The sequence below is a fragment of the Lepeophtheirus salmonis genome, chromosome 5, assembly GCF_016086655.4.
Source record: "Lepeophtheirus salmonis chromosome 5, UVic_Lsal_1.4, whole genome shotgun sequence".
NCBI lineage: Eukaryota > Metazoa > Arthropoda > Copepoda > Siphonostomatoida > Caligidae > Lepeophtheirus > Lepeophtheirus salmonis.
In genome coordinates, this window is record NC_052135.2 from 25,755,387 (window position 1) to 25,775,185 (window position 19,799).

General features: G+C 27.8%; 1 protein-coding gene across 20 annotated transcripts in view; it reads right to left on the reverse strand.

The window, feature by feature from the left end:
* Positions 1–19,799, reverse strand: part of kcc (solute carrier family 12 member kcc) — a 200,453-nt gene that overhangs the window by 139,358 nt on the left and 41,296 nt on the right. For 3 of the 20 annotated variants that reach the window (XM_071888472.1, XM_071888471.1, XM_071888469.1), the window contains exon 1: positions 9,302–9,546. The exons of 15 other annotated variants lie outside the window; for them this stretch is intronic. The gene's annotated coding sequence lies outside the window, so the exon portion shown is untranslated. Of the gene's footprint in view, positions 1–9,301; positions 9,547–19,799 lie in introns of those variants that run through there. 2 more of the 20 variants (XM_040713630.2, XM_040713628.2) reach the window with 1 other exon arrangement.

Here is a 19,799-nt window from a genome sequence, read left to right on the forward strand (position 1 = left end):
ATGAAAAAATGAAGTTAATATATATGTATGTATATTTTTAAATAATAGGATAATATTTAAAAGCCGCTCATTTCTCCAAATTTATATATATTCTTTTAATAATTTATTGACATTTAAGGGGGAAACCTACTTTTATATGTCATATATAAGCACTATGAGCTTTCAACTACAAATCAAAACCAGAAAGTATGCACTTTCTTCTTTAAATAAACATTAAAGCATTTTCTTAAACCATAGTCATACAAGAGTTTAATTTCTATAGAAACGTATTGATAAGTTGTCCTTTTAAAATAAAAAGAACCACATATATATATGCACAGTAATAGCTTGTTCAGTCCAAATTTAAATAGAAAGGGTTTTCTGTAGCACGGGTTTTCATTGTAAAAATATTTTAGTAGTTACAAGCAAAAATATAAAACTGTTTCTTTGTATTACTGTTGTAGCGATACCAATATTTTGTACCGGTTCCGGTACGAAAGTAAGTATCATTATTTCGATACTAATTTTACTAAAAATATAAAAAAAATAATTCAGAACAATTCAGACGCACTTACAGGATTCGGGATAGAAGAAGGGGACTAAGAAAGGAATTCGAAGGAGTTATAAATGACAATTTTCAAACTTAATTACTTTTATTAAGTACAATCTTTCAGCTCAAAAATTTAGGAAGTTATATCATCGGTGGCCTATCATTACAGAATCCAATACCAATTTAGTATAGTATCGTTTTAAATGTCTATTTACTATGGTATAACAAACGTTAGGTACTCTTGCCTTAAACTATTTTGCCTCAGAATATTTTGCCTTAAAGCTATTTTTGGTTAAAGTTGATATTCCCTTAGAATTGTTTAATCAAAATGTGTAATGTGTATTTCTATAAAACGCATTAAATACTTATTTTCTGTTAGAAAAATGATATAATCATGCCCAAAAATGAATTACTAATCACTTCTCCGTTGTTAACAATTTATACTAGAAAAGACTCATGGATTGATAAAAAAACATAAAATAAGTGAATTTTATCTTTATTCCAACAAAAAACAAACATTTAATGGATTTTATAGTAAAATTTTTAGATATTTTGATCTCAACTAAAATTAAACAATAACAACATATCAACTTCATTTATTTTATATATTAAGGCAAAATGGCTTCCAAGTAAAATGTCCCGAGACAAAATAGTTTCAGGTACTATATAACTATAATACCAGTATACAAAACAACACTTGTGAACCTTCAATTCAACATTTGTGTTATTATATGAATTATCATCTATTTCTATCAACAAATTATTCTTTATTTACCCTTTTGAAGCGCCGCAAATAGTACTTAAATAAATTAAAATTGATCTTTACAATAAAAGCATGAAAATTTATAGATTTTATTTGAAATGCCATATCAGGGCCAAATCAAATAAAGATTCTAAACTATAGCTAAAATTCTTAGGTATCTTAACTTATTCTTTGATTAGAATACAAAAGCTATTATTGACTCAAATATATCGATGAATCATTGAGCTGTATTATTATCTGAAGCAGAGTACTAAATTTGTATTTTCTCCTTTTCTGGATCTTTGTTCAAGATTATTTTATGTTAATGCACTACATACGTTAATGGGACACACCGTGGTTTCAAAAAGTTTTGAATAAAGAAGTTAAAATATCAAAAAATAAAGCATCAATATTTATTCCAATTGTTTCTTAATATTGATAATTTCTTTAAGTTAACATTCATTTACGTATTATGAAAATGGGCTTTTTGTAGTAAATTCAAAAATAATTCTAAGCATTTTGTTTAAATAAGTGGTAAAATTAAAAAAAATATTTTTTTAAGTTATGGAATTAGTATTCATAGAAAGACAATCCACAACCTAACTTATTCAAAATTATTAATTTTTATTGGATGAAAATATTTTTCTTTTTGTATTCCGACTAAAAAAAACAAAATAATTTTCAGATAAATTAGATCTTAATTTTGAGAGTTCGTACAACTCTCCTGCTGAGATAGTCATTATATATTCAATGCGTGTAGACTTCATTTGATCTAAATACTTTAAATAAATTAGAGATTTATAAAGTTTTCTATTTTTATAGTTATAAAAATTACCTTAAAATATTTAAAACAGTCTGTAAATGATATAATTTCTCTCATAATGAACTTTCTACTGTAAAACATGTATAAAAAATTTATATGTAGGTGATTTATTAAATAGCTATATATGTATTGCATTAGTCCACTCCTGATATCGATATTGCCTCTTCTGTATCGGTATTGCCATTATCGATATTCAAATATCGACACTTGTCCCTAGTCTACATTAAAGCTGTTCTTGAGGGACAATTCATACAGCTTCTAAAAAAGCTTTTAATATATATATATTTTCAAGGTACAAGGGCAAAAATAATCTATAAATAACTACTTAAAATTACAATTCATAGCATTTGTTACTCAGAAATAAAATATTGGTTCCATAGCTTAATCCAAATTTAAGTTGCGAGATCTTAAAGTTACAGAAATTAGAAACCAAAGCAATGATAAGCAAGTATAATTCATTAATGAAAAGCTATCTAATAGAAAAAAAAACTTACATTCTATAATGAGAATATAGATATAAAAAATAAAATCAAACTAAAGGCATTTTGATTATATGGGGTGTAGAATTATAAATTATTTTTTCATAATCAGGCTCTAAAAGTAGTAGTGGGTAGGCGCAGTTTCATTCTAGGTAGAAGTGAGATTCACAAGTTCATTACAATTTAACTCCTGAGTTTTTACTGCTGGGATTTATAAAGAATCAGTCAGCTGCTTCAATTTCTAATATAGAAAAAAAACGAATTCTTCAGTTCATTTTCATTATTTGAAATTGCAAATTTTTTGAACGCAAATAACTATGATGGAGAGCTAAAATAGATGATATTAGATCCAGTTTTATATGTACAATAATTTCTAAATTAGCAGTTTATCCAAATCGTCTAATTAAAGCCGGTTTTGTTACGGAAAAACCAACATCTTTAAGGCCTTTGCAAAATCACTAATAACTAATTATTTAATCAACTAGTCATCCATACTTATAAAAATAAAATAGTTTTCTAAATATATTCAGCATCTTATTGTCTTTCAATTAAAATACCAATGTTCGGTGTATTAACCATGGGAGATGTCACCTATCTTATAGGATTTTCAAAACTATATAAAACAGCACAATAAATGTGTATTATTATTTTGAAATAAATAAAAACTATATTATTTATAAAAACGTATTTTGTTTGTATTTGAAAAACAAAAGTTTTGTTGCCGGACCGGGAAGTATTATAATATAGAACCATTTATAAAAGAGAGGTTAGAGATGACTATCAGGTATGTACAAACGTTTTTTCCTCTTTATTTGAATATTATAAATTTGCCCCAATACAATATATATATTTAGAACTTAATATGCTTTAACAGCCTTCACTATATATCTTCCCATACTATATTCCTTCAAGCTTACACATAATAGGTATGTATGCACAATGTACATATATATTCTCAAATTGCTTTGTAAAACAACTCAATATGTCTATAATAAGTATATACTTAGATAAAATATAAAATTACAGATGAAATTATTTATGTACATAGGTATATAATGGGGATGCTCATTTTAGAGGAGTTTCCCGGAATCCGGAGATAACACCCACATTTCCCCAGAAGCCAAGGAGAAATGGAGTACTCTACGATGTTAATAGCCTGCGATATGTGTTCATTGTTCATAAAATACAATTTTCAAAAGCACAAAATATAATAATTAAGCAATGAAGTGTCACAACATTAACATGTTTATAATATTGAGTAAAGCATAACTTTTTTAGACTAAAATTAAATTTTAAAAAGTCAAGCAATGAACACTTTTATCACTTGAACGAATTATTTGTCTCAACCCTCTGCCAAAAAAACTTTTTTCATAGATTTGGATAAAGTGGAGTTCAATACGTTTTTATATGTATTTGTTTTTTGCTACTTCGGTAATTTTAAATATTTTTTTTTTTAAATTATAAATACATAGAAAAATAATTCATTTTAATACATCGAGATTTCCGTAAATTTCCCTTATCCTAAAAAACAAAAGGATTCCAGAAACAATACCTCAATTATAATATACTTCATAAAACCAACAAATACAAATTTCACACAACTTATTCATGCTTAGATGTCTTTAAAATAAATTCAAAGACATAACTTACCTAAAAAAGAAAAAAAAATATAGTTAAACATTTATTTTTTTTTTTACTTCAAAACTTCAAACATTTTTTCATATACATAAATTGAAGATACAAACAAATATATATACTTTATATATAATTAAAAAATACATCGATTTGTTTCGAAATATATATTCTTACACAATTAACAAAATATTTTATAAAATTGGCAAATATTTTCTATTATGCCAAAGGATATGAGAGATTTGAGTAAATACTGCTCTTTTTTATTCAAGTAATTGTGGGTATGAAACACCTATAATTAAGTATATATATCATTCATTTATAGGAGGGTGGATGAAATATCTTATTCCGAAATATATTCCTCACCACCCCTAGAACAAAAATATTTTTTGCTGAAAAAATAAAAACCCCGAATTTGTCAAAGGTTAAAATCTTTTCAAGCCATTTTTGGTGTAGTACAGGTAATTTTATTTAAAAAAATAGATTTTCTTGTTAGAAAGGCCCATTTTTATGTATTTTGATATTAGTCAAAAATTATATATTTTAGTGTTTGATCTATCTGTAAAAAATATTATACGCTTAGAATCATCTATAATATCCTCTATGATTTCCAGTTTCCATATTTTATCAAAGATAATGTTCTCCCTTTTTGTCAAACAGCTGTAATTTCCACTAGGTTCAAATTTTGGTGTATTACTTATCTAAGAAACCTCAAAAATTGGTAAAGTCAGTTTAGTGATTGCCCCTATCGGATAAAGTATTTGCTCAGGATTAAAAAAAAATATTAACTTTAAAATGGGACACAGTCATACATATTTACATTTGTGTATAAAAGAAAGATCAAAGATCAAGGACACATGAAAAAAAAGTATTTAAGTTGTATTCAATCCATTTTAATGCTAGAGTGCTGCTTACTTACTACTACCTCCATGAGGAAAGTAGGAAAAAGTAAGAGAAAACAAACATTTTTCGTGTTTATGCCATTATTTTTTTGCCTATCAGTGGATCTCTTATATTCCTTGAGAAATAAGCGTGTAAAAATTCTAATGGATTTTTGGAGAGAAAGGCTCCATTTTGTATGAAGGTTTTGGTCTTTTTTCAAGGGTACGTACGTTCTTAAAAATATACAATAATAGATTGTTCCTTTAAACAAAAATAAAGAGGTCAAAAATAGTTGTTTTTTGTTTTTTTTACATATTAAAAACGTAAAAGAAAATAAAAAAAACCTCATTACCTTGACATTTCCTTAAAAATAACCTATAGATAGGACATAAAGAAAGAAAAAAAAATTTAGCTTATACCCACGTATATTTGTAAGGATTGGATTACATAGTATCGTTAAAGAACGTATTTTTAAACTATGTGTTGAATTATTAAACCCCTTTTAACAAGATTTATATATGTGTACAATAAGTACTCTAATAAGTTTATGGATAAAATGTGTCCTTTTCTAAGAAAAACAGAAACTCTGTTTCTTTAAATATCTTGTCACGGAAGAATCTGTAGTTTTTGATTTTCCTTCTTTTTTTTTCTTATTTGTAAATAAATGTTGTCTTACAAAAACTGAATATCTTAAAATACAATTTGCAACTTGATATTTGATTATCATTGCATAAATCTAAGTGACAATGGCATTCTACACATATACAACAAGAACATAATTAAAGAAACTACTATTTTAAGGGTTCTCAAAAACATTCATCTTTCAACGAATATTTAGCATATTTGTGGCGCATCACCATAGAAACAATAATTAAAACAAAAATAAAGAAAAAGAGAAAATCACAAATAATTTTGTTACTTCATATATATACATACAACTCAATATTTCATAGACATGTATTGGGTGAATTATAGGTGTGTTTTTTTTTAATTTGTCGATATGGGTTCAGATATCAAAGAATTTTAGTTATAGTTTGGAACTTTTACTTAATTTAATATAATTATATTGGCCCCGATATGGTCTTTCCAATCAAATATATACATTTATTATTCTTATATTATGACGATCGATTTTGGCTGTTCTAAGTACAATTTGTAGGTCCTCCAAAGGGTTCACAAAAAAATGGTTGATAGAAAGTGACGATAATTTGTCAAAGAATACGAATGTAATCCACACTCAATTTTGAGATATATAATAATACCTTGCTTTTGAGTTGACATGTCACATTTATAAATCAGATATTGCCTTTCATCTATGTACTCATGATTTTTAGGCTCAAATGGATCTTTTTTACTGCTTATGAAAGAAGAAGAGCTCTTTACAAAAATACATTCTACATATGTTATACAATTTAATGAATAATTCAAACGCTTTATCATGCAATGAAAATATTCATTTCAAAAAAAATCTTTATTTAATTCTAGCATTGTAATATTATTAATGATATACGTGAAAATTCAGAAATTACTTTTTTACAAGTCGATGTGAAATTACAAGTTGTAAACTTGTAAATGTATAGTTGCGATTTATTTGTCTTAAAATGCCTTATTTAAGTACAACATTGGTCGATCTACACCTATTAATTGACTCTATCCTTTGATTTTGATTTTTGACTTCTTATTTCTTATATATATATTTATTAGTAATGTAGTATTTGAACTTAACCATGTGCTACAGAATATATATCAATGAGTAATTTTTATATAAAAAGTCAAAATGACATCTTAACATCTTCAATTACTACATTGTTCTCGTCAAAATATTATAAATCCTTAAAACACAAATCCTATTCTAGTAAAGAAATCGGAGTGGAGTTACTTCGATATAGATCATCAATTCTAGTCAAAATGCAAGTAGAATTTACACTTATAACTCCTCAACAAATATTTAATGTTACTCACAGTCATTTATGAGTACAAATGGTTCATATTCAAATGTTGCCTCTTCAATAATTCAATGATAATAATAGCTTTGGAAATAAAAACTGGTTCAAGCTTGAGCTACAAAAAGTATTGCATTCGTTTAAGGTCATCATCTTTTTTTTTTTTTTTTTTTTTTTTTTGTTTTGTTTTTTACAAATCTATGCATTTTTACAAAATTATCTCCTATTCTAATTTCAATCAATCTCATTAATATAACTGATGTTATCGTCATGCATATTAAATCAGTATGAGAATTATAGTGGATCCTCCCTACCGATATTGCATTTAGTAGAGGTTGAAAAAATATCCTTATAATGAAGTACATGTCGAGTCTGAAGTCTTTGCTCACAAGTCCAGTTGGAGTCCTCAAATTTCTTTTGAGTGCATTTCAAGTATTGAAAAGGAGTAGAAAAATTGATAGCTGACAACAAAATTCAGTGAATATTTTTTTAAGTAAGTGAAGTAAGGCTGTGTGGTGTTTAATCATTTAATAATGCATTTAAAGAAGCAAGTTTGACTTAAACAAACTAATGTTTTGAACAAAAATAAGGGGGGGGGGAGAGAGAGAGTTTAAGTTGAAAAATTGACAGCTAATAAAAAATACAGATTGGTTGTAAAACCAAAATATGTAACAGTAAAAAATATTTTTATAATGTTTGACAGCAGTTATTTCTGGATTCAGCTTCTTGTTCAAGTAAGTATCAAATAAAATTTAGTAATTTTACATCTACAAAAATAAATCATAATAAAATAATGAACAATAAATATACAAATTTAGACGTGCAGGGGATAATATATATTTTATATTTATATATTCATCACATGATGAACAGAGAGATAAAAATAGTTGTTGCCGTTTTTATTTATTTTGTTAATAGTTAGCGTTGTAGTTGGCTCTATAAAACTCCCATTCTTTTTTAAACAATTTAAAAAAAAAAAGGTTAATTTAAAGTGTTTTAATTAGCATATTATTCTGGAATAATGCAATTTGAAAATGATAAAAAAACTACATTTATTTTTTACTTTCATAAAATTGCAAAAAAAACAAAACAAAGCAAATAATTATTTACGATTATTTCAAATTATTCAGAAAGCATTTTTTTTTTTTTTTTTGTGATTTTCCTTTCACTTTTTGAAAGTAACAATTTAAAAATCAATAGAATCCCAAATGGAATGGAATTTAACATTAACATTCCATATATATTCAAGGATAAATTTACAAAGATTCTTCACTAACCTTTTTTTTTTATCAATACATTCTTCTTCAAATAGTATTACTCGAAAAGGTAATTGATTCTAATATAAATTGATATTTAAAGTAGATATATTTATATGACAGAAACATTACTCAACAACATACTTTCAGACATAAATATAAATATACGAGGAATTCATTTACAAAATCATTTATTTCTATTTTTTCTGAATTTGAGAAACTCAAGAAAAATATGTAATCCATTACATATACTATATTTTTTTTAAATATATAGCTGATATAAAAAGTATTCATATTCTATAACTTATTTCACTCCAATAAAGGGCTTGTAACCATGATAAATTAGCAACTAAAAAATGCCTTATATATGGAAGACAGTTATTTAAGGGGGAAAAAACTGGTTTTGACAAGAAAAAAATACTGTTAGAATGAATAATTCATTAAGCCAATCCGAAAGCTGACTTGATAAATTTTATCCAATTTAGAATACCATCAGATAAATACAATGCTTTTGGAACAAAACTCAAAAGGAATTAACTTGTTTTGAAATAAAAAATGATTACCGGTGACTATTTTACAAAAATATCTTAAATTAAACAGAAAAACCGATTGAATATTCTTAATCTACTTATAAATATAATATAACTGAAAACTGGAAATAACTTGTGTTGGAAATGAATTCCTCACATAGGTACAATCAATATAAGAATAGTAAAAATGAAATAATCAACTGGATAATTTTGTGTTTGTTTTTCTGATTGTATATTTAATATTTGAATGGAAAAAAAAAAGATCAAGAAGAAGATTATAAATAAGGATTCAGTAGAAGGACCGTAGCACCGTAGGTAGATAAATTGTTATTATGAACGTGTCTTGTTTTTTAGATATGTACAAAGTAAAGATACTGAATCAAGATGTTTGGGGATTCTTTGTTTTTGGTGACTTTTTGTACAACTATCGTTAATTTATAAACTTTTAATTTGGTGTTTTTGGTTAATTATATAAAAGTACTTACGAGGAAAAAGCTATTTAGTTAATTAGTTATAGCAATACAAGCTGGTTCTCAAAATCAACAACCCATTGGGGCTCAAGATGCAGAGAAGAACAAAAAGGGAATAAAGATAAAATTATAAAATGTCACTTAATTCACTCTATGTATATAGAAGGAAAGGTATATCCCAAATATATCATAAATATATGTGTGTGCAAGGCTTTGAAAAACTAGTACTTCAATGCCGTCTATGGTAAAGTAAAGGAGAAGAAGAAAAAAAGTAAAGTCGAGCCTTTTACTTATTGTTATTAAAGCTTCTCCTCTCTCTCCTGTTTCCACGCTCGCTCCCCCCACCTCTCCTTCTTTCTTTTTCTCTTGACTATTACATATACAAACATGTGAAAGACGATTAATACTAAATATATAATAACTATCTCTGTTGTTCACCTTCTTGATCGTCTGAAGAAGAGCACCCATTGGCACTTCATGTGTGCTTAAATCTTTTGACGTATTAACGAACTCAAAAAGTTTTTGCTTGGTATATCTATGGTTGCTTAGGCAAGTAATCGTATATATCTTTTAGTTCGGTACATCGAGCAGACTTTCCAGCATTATATGCCATTAAGATAAGAAAGGAACATTATCAAAATATTTCTGAGATAATTATAATAGCTAGGGTAGTAAATCCTAAGCATTATTTAGCGTTCCAGTTGAAACCTAAACAGGGTTTTTTATTTTATTTTGTAAAGCTGTAAAAAAAAATCTTTCATTCTTGTGGAAAGAATATATGCATTCATGCGCAATAGTATTGCCACCCCAAATTTTTATTTAAATACTCTATTATTATAACAAAAAAAACAGTTAGAATAAAATGATAATAATAAAAATGTTTATTGATAATTAATTATCTAAACATTGTCGACTTTGATAAACAAAAAATTTATATATTTTATTTTAGAGACAATATTTAAAAAAAAATTGATGGTAAAAGTATTGGCACCTCTTTAATTAATAAACTTTTATTTCAGATAACTTCAACTAATCTTATATTATAAGTTACATGCTATAGCATGAATATTTTGCCACTTTTCAATACTAAATGACTGTATTTTTTGGATATTTTTGGGCTTTCTGGCATGAACTCGTTTTTTTTTTAACTCGCCCCAACGATTTTCAATAGGATTGAGGTCTATATTGTACAAAGGCTATTCCAAAGCCTTAATCTTAATCCTTTGAGGCCCCAAGGATGAAAATTTGTGAAAATGATTAGGGTCATTGTTCTGCTAGAATAAATTCTTAAATCCAGGACGACTTTCTGTGGAGGATTTCAAATTTTCAAAATTCAAAATTTTCGTCTAAAATATTCACATAATCCTCTTTTTTCATTTTTCCATTTAATTTGACAAGTCTTTCAGTACCTTTGGAAGAAAATCAGCCCCAAAGTATGATTAATCCAAAGCCATGATTTACTATAGGTATCATGTTAGAAGGAGATATGGCCTCTATATATTTGTTTCAAACGAACGGGGTAGAAATTTGATCAAAAAACAATTTGGTTTCATCTGACTAAAATAATGTTAATCAGAATTTTTAAAAGTGTTTGCAAGTGTTTTTGGAACACTTTAATCTTGATCTAAGTTGTCCAAGTTTGAGTAATGATGTCTTTCTTGAACATCTCCCATGATGGCCTTCTTTGTGAAGCATTCTAGATATCGTTATTTATGTGAAACAATTATTCTATTTTTCTCTAAATCATCTAAAATCACCTTGGTATTGGTTCTGGGGTTAATTTTGACTTCCTTGGCTACTTTTCTTTGCAAGAGAGGAAATAGTTTTGATGACCGACTACTTATTTTACAGTTACAAATTTCTCTATATTTCTTTATTACATTACGAACATTTGATTTAGGAACATCAATTTTCTTGAAAATCGATTTGTATCTAGTGCCTTGCTTTAAAAAATGAATATTATTCTCTTTAACTTAACAAAATGTTCTTAGGTCTTGACCATACTAGATAATACTGAGGTAGTTCATCACATCGAAAATGATTATCCAGGGAGGATTTCAAGTACTCTGAATTAAGAAGCTTCCAACTCTCCTGATCTTCTTATCAGAAAAAAACATTTAAAAACTAATATTCTCTGATAAAAAAATTTACAACAAATATTAACAAATGACGATGAAAATCGCCAAAACTTTTTAGGGTTTCAATACTTACGCACACACTAGTATCTAAATAATCTGAATAAAATAAATCTTTTTTAATAAGTATTTATAATCAGCTGCACTTATTTTGGCCCGATATATAACTTGGAATATTAAAATATCAAAATATGATAAGAAAAAAAAAAATTATATAGTGTGTCAATAAAAATACGCATGGCTGTAAGCGTAAAGTGTAATGGAATGACATATCTCAATGAACAACACACTCGGGAGAAAGTATTCTCTTGAACTCAATGTACGTAAGTTCGCGTCTCAGTTGTTCCTAGAGAAGGAAATATACTTGATGTATGTAGACTTCAAAGAAGATTCCTTGTTGAGAAATGTAATACTTAAATGTTTATATATAATTAATCAGTGCGACTGCATCTAATCAATAAAATGAACATTTAAAAAAAGTCATGACATAGGAAGGCTGTGGATTTAATGGATTGTTATAATTGTAAGTCCCATAAGACTAACGAGCAGAATTGAGGATCGACAACGAGGTAATTCTAGTCAATATCCTCGCTTGATCCGGAGAGGGACATTTGTTCATTTCCTTCATCTAAAAGCTGAACACAAAGAATTTAAAGACACATCATAGCAGTTAAACTTCTCCCTGCTCAAATATTCTTCAGATTGTTAGGGCTATCATTTTAATTTTGGATTCTATACATACATAACGAAAATGCTAACGATTTACAACCCTAATGATAGTCCCCTCAACACAAAACCATCAGCGTTAATCTACATTACAGTTTTTTTATCCTTAAACTAATTAATTATTTTAATCTGAGATCAATTAAATAACACAATTGACGGATTAAAAACAATTAAATTTTGATTTATCATTTGAAACCGACTATTGATCAAAATATTAGTCTACATGAATATCTATGAACCAGAATGTGAAATAAAATATAAGTCTTAAGTCTTCAAAATACTTATTTGAGTACAAATCGAGTCTCAAGTGTCGAGTCCAATTCCACATCACTAGTGTTTTTCAAAATGAAGAAAAATCATTCTTAAGTTACGGATTCCTAAAATGAATCTATGAGATTACATCTTAAAAGAAAATTATATGGTCCATTTATAATTACGACAATAAATCCTAAGGAAACTTTTTACTTAAAGGTCGTATAAATTCCTGGTTATATCAGAAGAAAAAGAAATGTGATGGATCCTGCCTATTTGAAAGAATATATTGTGGCCAAGAAGTGTCTCTTAAATCAAATATAGACTATAACTAAAAATTTTGTGTATCTCAACCTATCACATAAATTTGAGTTTAAGGAAATAATTACTATATGTAAATGAATTATTGGACTGTCTATATTTAACTTTGAAATAAAGATATAAACTAGGAGGTTCTCCTTTTTTTAATTGATTTTTGTTAAAAATTATTTATAGTTGACAAACCACATATCAGTCGTACCAGGTAGTAAATAATGCATGTTAGGCTTTATTTTAATTAGAATGAAGTCAAATAAACTTGGAACATCAAAAAAGAAGTTTACTCAATTAACTCAGCTTTGGCTCATCTTTTCCACTCCATATTCACGATGGAATTGAGCTCGGCAATTTGGCTGTGGTGGACTCAATAGGCTTTTGACTCTACTTTTTACTGTAGAGCAGCAGGTTGAGGTCCAGACTCTGGTTGGCCATAAATTCTATTAGAGATCATTAAGACGACTCCTACAACACTCCATAAAAAAATTGTTGATCCTTTTAAATCAAAAATATCCTATCTTCTAACCACTTCTTTTTGGTAATTCAGCCATAAACATGACAGGATTTACCTTAATAGAGTATTTGTAATCTTTAGGTGTTAGTTTGACTGACCAACTGGTTTAAGGACAATCTTTGAGAGACACTTGCAAACACAGTAGATGATGCGGTGGTTGACCTCGAGCTACTTAACGATGTTCGATGTGTCATTCCCGGCACGACTCTAAAGTGCAATAACTAGCCTTTTTTGTTTCTATCTTTGTCCAGAAGTGAAATATATTTGTTGGAAAGATAACAAAAACAGCTTTTCATAAATGTACGCAATTTTATGACTGAAACTCTCTAGACCTCTAAAAAAATACAGGTAAAGAGGTGGTAAAACACTTATTCACTCTCCCGGATTTTACACAAAATTTCAATTAGACAAGTTCCAAAGAATAGTTTTGTCCATTAATTTTTAAAATAAAATAATCTGGGATACAATTACAACACTCAGAAGGTATGATTTTGGGACTGTAGGTCCCCCGTTGCGTAGTTTTGTAATACAGAAGATGCACAAAGTTGTCTGAGATAAGAATATTTAGACAAATTGACTCAAATTATCAAATACTTCAAAAAATGTATTACTTCTTCTTGAAATATACTTTAATTTCACAGTTTCCCAATTTACAAACGGAATCTCGTAATTTATTTTTTTCCCATGGGTTTTGCTCTAAGAAAAATTCCCAGTACATGAGAATGTCTAGTATATACATATAAGTAATATGCCAACAATAGTAGGCATTTATATGTTCCACAGAATGAAAATTATTGATTTACTTTAGAAAGCCCTAATCTAAAAAAATAAATAATGGATATTAATTTTACCTTTGCTATGAGCAGTCATAAGCATTCTTGAAATGTGCTATACACTAAATGAATTGATAACTTGAAATAACACGATAAATTAGTTTTTTTTTTGTTTTTTTGCTATTACTCTTTAATTTGTTACAAGATGGTAAAAAGTTTCTTTATAGTGTTTTTTCCCCTCATTTTTCATTTTTAGAGAAGTAAACTAACAAAGTTTTGATAGCATGCTTAAGATATATGTATATTTATTAATAGATTTTTACACCAATAAAACTTATTTGTATGTAAGTGTATATATATATAAACAGAACTTGTAGATTAAGAGTCTAAGTTATATTGTTATTAACAATATGTTTTGAAAGAATATTTAATTCAGCTACAACACATTTACTACTACAAAGACACAACTAATTATTTTTTCATGTTTCTTAGAGTATACTCATATAAGACCTTTCAGATTAAGTGTGTAGAATATGTCCAAATAAATTTAACTTATACATAATAATAAGTGGACAACAATTCAAAGTCTGCAAATTGCATATAAAATATTCGCCATTTTACAATTAACTGACCATGTATAATTCATTTTTAGTCTATTAATTAACATAAATTCGATTAATGCTTTTATATTTGAATAGTCTTCCAAAATTTGGGATTTAATCCAAAAAAATGTCCAGAAAGCTTTTCTGATTCCTTTTTTTTTTTTCAGTAAAGGAGATAACATTTTATAAATCGGAACAGTAACCAAATAAAATATATATGGAACTTCAAACTGAAATTTTTTTTCAAAGAGAAAAATTGATCAAGTATCTGGAATCTTAGTTTAGATTTCTTCTGAAAATTTGACTGTATAGGATGTTTGTGGTTCATAACAGTTCTTCAATCATTTTTTAGCATTTTGATCTTATGATTGGATAATACATAAAAATTTTGATTGTTGAATACATTTTCATAATTAATTGATAATGACTTTGAACACACACTTCCGATTTTTATTGCCATTGTCCAGCCAACAGAGAATGCTTTATTCCATTTTTTATTTTCATTTCCTTCCAGAATATGTTTTTAAATTGAAAAAGAATAATTTGTTACGAAATATCATTAATTTATATATATATATATATACTTAGACGGAGCTACAAAAAAATAATAATAGTTGACATTAATAAGTCTATTCTCAAGAAAGGATGGAAAAAGTAAAAGAAAAGTTTTAAAGATGAAGTTAAAAATATAAATATTTATACACAAAAACAAATAATTTTGAATTTTATATTAGAATAATAACTTTTTTTTTAACTTTTCGTTAATACAAAAATTGTTTATTTATTAAAAGTAGTCTTCCGATTCGTGCACGATAAACGCAGTATACATGCAGCATCTGTATGGTTATTATCCTTTTTTGGATAAAAACGGTCCATTATTATTGAGGGATAACACAAATTATAATTATGACAAAATATAAGAAGTCTACAAAACATATATTTCCAAAATCTAACTAGTTGTTAGAGATTAGATTTAAAAATAACGAGTTTTTAATATGTCAAGTTGACTTATTAGATTAGACCGGTACTACAAAGCTGTTGAGAAAGACTTTTATCTCATGATTGAATCCATAATCATGATAATTTCAGTGAGGATTAACGAAAGGGATTCTTTCTTCTTTTTCTTTTTTTTTAAGATTTAGTCTTCCCAGAGGATTTATCCATTGATCTTCGAAATCGCCAAGATTCTTCTCTTGTAACAAATAAAGGATAATTTATTACTCCCCCCGCTCAAAAATTTAAATACCCACAGCTGATATGCTGTCTCTTAGGAATTAGGCTCCTGTATTTATTTTTTACAGATTATTTTACAAAAAAAAAATATATTTTAAAGAATTTGTTTCCCCCAAGAAATTGACATGTTTTTGAAAAATGAATCAATCCGTCAGGGGGTTAATAAGATTAAAATTTCTGAATATATTTTTTTAAATTTAAGATCATTTAGTGTTGATGCAGTACTAAAATTTATTAGTCTATAAATATTTATCAAACTTTGAGTTGTCGTCGACTTATTGCAGCTCAAACTTTCTTCTTGGAGCCACTTAAAAGAGGAAAAATTTGGCATAAAATATCGATTTCCTCAAAAAAGGACTCATAAATTTTCTTTAAACTCTAAAAATCAATAAATATAGACATCAAGAAATATTATACAGCTTTCATAAATTTTGAAACGATTTTGACAAAAATATCCTAATTTTACAAGCATTTATATATACTCGTTTAAAGCAACAAAACAAAGGAAAAAAATAATAATAAGATAAAAGAGGTCTTTCTTTTTTGCTTCGAAAAAATAGCAATCTTGTTACTATAATAAGTATTATGTACATATATAAATATCAAATTCGATTCACAAGAACAAAAGTAGCACGATATTGTCAATAAGGTTTTAACAATACGTCACCCGTTACATTCATGGTTTATAGATACATCATTTTTGGTAGGGATGTCTAATGTAATTGGTTTGCTTATATCCTCATTGAACAAGGAAAAAGAGATAAATAACAGAACATTGGATGAGTTATAATTCAATAGCCATTTACATGTTATGTGTATACACTTATCCATAAAATTATTTATATCCTTCTTAATTATAGTGACTTTTATTTTTGTGATATTTTGTGTATTACAAAAACTGGAATCTAGCTTCAGATAACCTCCAGCAAAGGCATTTTTTTACCCAACAGTGGCGTCTTCTGAAAAAAAAGTCCATGAACACCACTTTAGTGCTCGATGGTGGACTGTGGCACATTTTTCCCTGACTGGTAAAGCATTTCCGTTAGAACCTTAGTTATACCGGATTTTTCACCTGTTTTCTCCATAACTGTTTTCCCATATTGGAAATGTATTTTACAATAAAAACCCAGCCTCAGATCATATAATTATTAATATTGAATACCGTTATGTAACATCTTGTAAAGGTTATAAGATACAAAAATGGATATTGGAGGAAGATCGATTTAAAGAACTTCTTTGTAATAGACTCTGGAGTAATTTTCATTGTTTTTACTTGGGTCCAAGAGCAGCTGCTGTTCTTAAGCTTTGCATAATTCAAACAAGCAAGAAAATTGTTAAGAGATGTAAAAAAAAAAAAGTCACGGGAGTTTCAAGAAAATTTGGAGAAAGTTTTGTCCAATGGTTCGATATTCTGGAGATCTTTCACTTCGGATATCGTCAATACGTACAGATATATCAGATATATATGAAAAAGAGAGAAGGAATATAATGGCAATTGAAAATAACTCAAGTCGGAGACTCAAAAGCTTAAGAAAAATTAGAGATTTGGAACTTCGAGGACTACTAAAATTATTCACAGTGTTAAAACTTTTAAAAAGCCAGATGATATTTTGAGATGTTTACAGACAGATTTTCAATCTAAGGTCGGAGGTCTAATTTTCCTTAGAAGGCAAGGTGCCATCCAGGTTCTATTTTTTCTACTAATTTTATTTTTGATTACACCAAGAAATATTTGAAAGACAACAAGACGACCAATCCAGACACAATCGGACATAATTTTTTTTCCACCTTTAGATTTGAAATTCTTTACTATGTATGGGAAGGGCGATGGAAAGACTTGCTAAGCTACGGAGATCAGTTACAAAGGGAAGAATTGTTTTAATTCCTAAAAAAGGAAATGGAACGAATATTAGTCATTGCCGACCAATATCAATCTTCAATTAATCATATCGAATTATTTCAGGTATTAATGCTTAATAAATGGAACCAATATTGAATATGTAAATAGCTGTCCGTCAAAAGGTTTTTTTTTAAGTATACAATAATATCTGATGTTTCAAGAAATAAATTATGTGTAATTTATTCAGTGAAAAGGAGGAAAAAAATTGGGACTATAGTGGCCGTTGATTTTAGGAAAGCGTTCGATTCCGTTCATCACGAGCATATTCTCTGGGCGGTAAAGGGTTTTTTACGAAAGCATTTCTACAATTCAATAAGAGACCCCCTTCTCAACAGGCAATCTACTATTACATTGGAGGGGAAATTGAGTGATCTTATATTTCTAGAGCGTAGCTGCAGGGAAGGATGTCCCTCAGCTTCTTTAGTGTTTATCACGGCCATTGAAGAATTAGCTTTACCCTTAAACCGTAAATACTGTGAATTTAGGATTAATTTTATTGAGTCTAAACATTTAATCAATCTTTATACAGATGATGTCACACTGCATGTAGAGGCTAATTCGGAATTGCAGCTTGTCCGAAGATTGGAAGTAGTATTGTCTTATTTCAAGAAGTTTGAGATGAAATCAGGGCTCAGCAACGTTAAAGTCAAATGTTCTCCCTTTTGGGTATGGTTTCCTGCTGATGGTATAGTCAATCAGAAGTATCAGACATTCAAAGCAGATCCATTATTTAAGGACACTCAGCATGTATAAATAGAACAAGAAAGCAGGGCCTCCCTTACGGATTTATAAGTTTGATAGTAAATTTTTCCTACCAGTTGCTAAGGCAATTCAATTCTTCCCCAAAGTCGTAAAATATTGATTTTACAGAGGTCTGATCTATTCCAGGAAAATAGTGCAGAAGGTTATGAATTGCATGTTTGCCTAACAAAAGTGTGTGGTTACAAAAAATTTCAAGAAAGTTTTATAAACAGAAAAAGTGTACAAAGGTCCTCTCCCCCAATAAATAGGTAAAATAGACAAAACTTTTCATATATTGGATAAAAGGGTGAATTCATTTAAAAAAATGAAAATTATTACGCCTGAATTTTATCCAAATAAATTCCCTACTGTTGTCAAATATATCAAAATTACATTTTATCTCAATTTTAAAAAAGGTAACCACATAATACTGTTTAAAAAATTATCTTAATGAAATTCTATTTTTTTAAGAGCATGTTGACGAAGATGACGATACTTGTGAGGAAAGTGAAGACAGTGACAAGGAAATTTTACAACCACAATATTCATGGCAAATTTTATCCATGTAATTTTCATTTAAATATGTATCTATAAAGTTTATAATACAATGTGTAACTGAAAACATGTGAGATTTGTATGGTTATAATGTCCTGATGAAGCATTATCAACATATTGTTTTAATTTAATTTACTTTTTGAGGGGGTCTGATTTAATTTTAAAGAACGGAAATGGGTTGTCAGTCTGGTCAGAGACAATACATACATAGATGCAAGTTTTTCCTATGTACTTTATGGGGTGTAATAAACCGTAAATTTAACGTTGTCGGGCGACTTTAGGGGAAGGGGTCTGACCTCAATTTTCCGACCGATTTTTTTTTTTTTTTTTTGGTCAGTTTTGATTTTTTATTATGTCCTGACATAGTACTGTACATTGATGCAAGTCGTTTCCATGCACCTTAGGGTTAAAAAAAATCGACCAGAGGGTATTTTCATGGGACTTAGTAGGCCAAACCCAGTAGGTTGGCAAAAAAAAAATCAACATTCTAGGTTTTTTGTAATTTCCGGCGGGTTAAACCTTCTGTACCTTAAGAGGTAGGCAGGCTAATGGACTTTGTGTTCTTTATATATATATATATAATCTGACACAGGATACGTATCAAGTAATAATTTTCATATCAACAAAGTAAAATATAACACCTTTATTACATCGAAAATCTAAAAGAATTTCAATCTTTTCAAAACATATTGTAATAAGAAATGTATTTTTTTTAATTAAAATATTTCACCTGATTTCTATTATTGTACTAAGTATAAGCTATAACT